Below are 5,084 nucleotides of genomic sequence, written 5' to 3' on the forward strand. Positions count from 1 at the left end.
GCTCTCTCCACCTTCACCTGCCCTACCTCAACCTTCCTGACCAACCTGCTCAAGACTCAACCTGGGAGCTCCGTTAACCCTTATCCCACCCTCTAGCCAAATCACCAGATCCCATTGCGTTTACTTCCAAAATGCCTTTCAAATAATCTGCTTGCTCTCTGAAACCATGATTGTTCTTTTTTGGTTGTTGTCTTTAATGACCCAACTGCCAAAGTGCAAAGGGTCATTACGGGAATTAAATAAAATTGCGTACGTTGTCATTTAATACTACTCTAAAAACAATCCTTTTATTAAGGAATCTAGGGACTTTGAACATAGTGAGAAATGTAGATCTAATCCCTGCTTTTGATAGAAGTAGCCTTTAAATGAGTACTCCCCAAAATAAATGTATGTTTGCAAACTCTAATAAGTGCTACTAAAGAAGAGTAATGGGTATATTGGCAGGAATTAGGAAAGCCTCACTGAGCAAAGTGACTTCAAAAGAAAACAAAATCTAAAAACTTGAGCAGTTTTCCTTCCATGCTTGTAACCTTTTAAAGACTGCCAGTTGCACTTGGGATAACATTTTAAATCTCTAACATGGCCTTCAGCGCCCTGCAGCATTTGACTTCCGCCTGCCAATCTAGCCTCGTCTTCCTCTCCTCTCCTCGTTGGTTTCTGTTCCCCATGTACGTTGTCTTTATGTCTGCTTTCCTGCTTCTAACTCATTCCTACCGCAGGGCCTTTGCACATGGTTTTCCTTCCATCTTTAAAGCTCCTTGCCGTGCTCTTCCACAGGCTTTCCAGGACCCGACCAATTTAAATGAAGCCTCACCTTGTTTTCTCCTTTGTATCTTTGGATGATTTTCATTCTCTAGCATGTATAAACATTTTCTTCGTATAATTACATGTTTACTTTTTTGTTTAAAGTCTCTTTTCTTCTTTAGACCTCGTGTTCCACAAATACAAGGGCCATGTCCATTTCCCTCTCAATGTATGTCTGACACAGAGTAGGCATTCAACAAATATTTGTGAATAAATCTATAAATCACTGAATAAGTTCATGAAAAGGCAAATGGAAGAAAGCTGCAGTAGAATCTTTAAACTGTAGGAGATGAATAAATAATGAGTATAACAAAGAAGCTATGCTATGGTAGAAAAAAACACAGAATTTGAAATTAGAAAATAAAAGTTCCAGGGTTAGCTCTTCATTTAATTAGCTCTAAGATTTTGGAAATCTCATTTAACTTCTGTAATCTTATGTTTTATTCATCTGTAAAATGAAGATAATATCAGTGATGTAGTGAAAGTCAAATGAGATAATATATGTGAAAGTGCTTTGTAAATTCAAACACAGCATGAACTTTTTTGTGTTAAAGCAAAAATGTCCAGGGACAATTCAGCTGATGTTTAAAGTACAAATTTCAGCTTGCTGGCCTCTACACTCCAGTCGCCTTCAGGAAATTGCCACAGAGGTAAGCTAGTGCACAAAGACAACATCAAAGTAAATTCTGTGCACTTAATTTATTTTATCTATTAGTGTAATAATTAAATAACTGTGCATTGGATGTACACTATGTACCAGCTGCTATGCCATGCACTAAAGCTATAAGTAAGACTGCACCATCATTTTTAATTTAAAAAGACAAACCTAAGGCACAGTGCATGGCAAAAGGAGGAGCAACAAAGGTTCAGGGAAGTCTTGGCAGAAGAGATTTTGGAGATATAAAAAAAATTGGAAATGATTCAGGTTTTACACTTACCATGGACAGATTGTTTAGCCTCAATGGGTCCAATTCCTTGCTTGTGTGAAAATTAAGGTCAATAATACCTACCTCCAATATGGTTGTAAAGAGTAATTTAGTTATTATCTGTAGGAAACCAGGTATATTAGTCACTTAATAAATTTTTGTTTTCTTCTTTATGTTTTTTTCTCACATCTCTTCATTGGGCACAAAACTAATGAGGCTCATTTACTGCTGGCAAATAGATACTAAATCTCTTTGTATAATGAACAAAAACAGGAAAACTGATGCCTGGAAGAAAATAGGCTAGACCAGAAGCTGCTTCTTTTAATCAGCCTTCATTATCTTCTGTCTTTACTGCAGAAAGCACAATTCCATAAGGTGTCCACATGCAATTTGTGAATCTTGCGAATATCTTTTTAGATCCTGTTATCCACATCATTCACTGAAAATATTTATACAAAGAAGGGAAAGAACAGGATGGCAACAGTAAACACCTTTCCAAGCATATATAGAGTTAGCATACATAGAGTCCCCTTTGGCAAAAAGCATCAGCAAATCGTAACCTTAGGGCGTGTGTCACGTTTCTGGGAAACAGAAACTGACATTGTTTTCCTGCAGACGGTCTTGTCCTCTAAACAATTTTGAAACTCCTTAATCTCTCATATTCATCTGAATGCTTGTAGGCAGTACCCAAGGAGAGCTGTTCAATGTCATGTAAAAATATAATCCAGACTTTCTGAAGACAGCGCTTGCAGCTAATTTGAAAGCAATGCAGGGTAGAGTTTAAGATCACGGACTTTGGAGTCAAGTAGCTCTGGCTTCAGGTTGTCTTATTTTCCCATGGCTGCTGTAAAAAACTGACATGAATTTAGTGAGTTAAAACAACACAGATTTATTATCTTATAGTTTAGAATGCCAGATGTCTAAAACGGGTCTGCAGGAATCTGTTCTTTCTGGAGGATCTAGGGGAGAATCTGTTTCCTTGTCTGTTCCAGTTTTTAACTGCCGTCCACATTCCTGTGCGCACAGCTCCTTCCTCCATCTTCAAAGACAATAACCCAGCATCTTCTTTCCTTTCTGACCTTCTGACTCCCTCTTGTAAGAACTCATGATTACATGGGCTGCCCGGATAATCCCAGCTAAATCTCCACATCTGAAGATGTTGAACTTGTTCATACCTGCAAGATCTCTTTTGCTGTTTACAGTTCCCATTTGCTTATATTCATAAATTTCAGGGATTAAAACATGGACATTTTATGGAGCCATCCTTCCATTTATTACAGGGAATAGATTGTTTATCACCTCAGTTCTCTTATTTTTGACTTAAGAACTGCAATAGTTCCTATTGCAAAGGGTCGTTAGGAGAATTAAATATAATTGCATATGCTGTCGCTTAACATTACTATAAAAACAATCCTTTTATTAAGTGATCTTGGAACTTTGAACATGGTGAGAAAGGTAGATCCAATCCCTGCTCTTGATAGAGCCTTTGAATGAGTAATCCCCCAAATAAATATATGTTTGCAAACTCTAATAAAAAGTGCTACTAAGGAAGAGTAATGGGTATGTTGGCAAGAATTAGGAAAGTCTCTCTGAGAAAGTAGCTTTTAGTTGAGATTGTATGAGCAACCAGGAATTACCTACCTGAGAAAAAAACTTATATATATAAAATAAAGTATAAAATAAAAATAAATAAATATATATACTTTATATATATATTTATATATACTTATATATATAATTACATACCTGAGATAAAAAGTATTTAAAATAACATTCTAGAAAAGGAGAAAGATAGGCAAATCCTTACAGCAGGAATGAATGTGGTGTATCCAAGGAATTTGAAAGCATAAAGACACAGCAGGTCATGTTCAAAGAGGTCATGCAAAGTTTACGGCAAGAGTGATTTAATCAGAGCGCTTATTAGGAAATATGGCTCTGGGTGCTGTGCAGGGAATTTGGAGCAAGAGGGAAATCAGGAATGCCAGGAAAGCTAGTTATTTGGTTTCAGTCTAGCGAGAGATGATAGAATATTTTAGGCTGGGGTCCCGAGGAAACAGACTCTGAGATGCAGATCAGCGGCAGGTGACTGGTTGTGGAGTGCCGTCGGCATCAGTGCCTGCAGATGGGAAAGATGCAAGATTGGACAGAGGGAGATCTCAGCCTACCCTGAAAGGTGTTCTGAAGGTTAGATGACCCCTTAGAGTTGACATGGACAAGGAGAGCAGGATTTTACACCACCATGTGGATCAGTCACTCGATATAGCTGCCCCTGGAAGGGAAAAAGGGTAACCTTAGGTGACATACGCTTCTTCAGTAGTGGCAGTCCCCAAAGCGGGCTGATAGCTGAGCACCTGGGAAAATCTTAAAGGGAGTTCTGGATCATGCATCACAGCATCCACCATATGAAGGGTTGGCATAAATGGCAAAGAAAATAGAGAGAAAGTAGATGGCTTTGGGAAACATTTTCTAGATAGGACTGACAGAACTTGGCCATAGATTATGTATAGGGAGAGAAAGAAATGGAGTTATTAAGGATCATAGCAAGGTTTATTTTATAACAGAATGAATATGTGTACCATATTTTTATATATTTGTGTTGATTAGTTAGATAAATAAATGAGTCTACACTTCAGAGGCCAGGGCTAGGCAGGAATCAAAATTTAGGAGTAATCAATAAATAGGGTATCAGAAAAAGCATGAGCCCACATAAGAATCACCTCAAGAAAGAACATAGTATAAGAAGATTGAGGCCGGGCATGGTGGCTCACGCTTGTAATCTCAACACTTTGGGAGGTCAAGGCAGGTAGATCACCTGAGGTCAGGAGTTCGAAACCAGCCTGACCAACATGGTGAAACCCCGTCTCTACTAAAAAAAAAAAATACAAAATTAGCTGGGCATGGTGGTGCATGCCTGTAATCCCAGCTACCTGGGAGGCTGAGGCAGGAGAGTCACTTGAACCAGGAGGCAGAGGTTGCGGTGAGCCAAGATCCTGCCATTGCACTCCAGCCTGGGCAACAAGAGCGAAACTCTGTCTCAAAAAAAAAAAAAAAAAAAAAAAAGATTGATAAGTCCTTGAGTTATGACAATAATTCAGAGGGGTTTTGTGAATCCCTTGTCCTCTGCCTGGCACATAATAAAAGCTCAGTAAATCCTTGTTGCCATAATAATAATTTTTTCTAATTTAGCAAGGGAAATGATGCTTCCACAAAAGTGTGCTACATAGGCCTGTAAGATCCATAGCCATAGACAGCAGAACAAAGGGTTCTTCTGGAGCCCTTGGGAAAACTTGAACACACATCAGTTGCATGGTTGGAGAGTTGAACACTGGCACACCTAGAAATGTCTTTCAAGGA

This window comes from Chlorocebus sabaeus, chromosome 8 (assembly GCF_047675955.1).
Source record: "Chlorocebus sabaeus isolate Y175 chromosome 8, mChlSab1.0.hap1, whole genome shotgun sequence".
Classification (NCBI taxonomy): domain Eukaryota; kingdom Metazoa; phylum Chordata; class Mammalia; order Primates; family Cercopithecidae; genus Chlorocebus; species Chlorocebus sabaeus.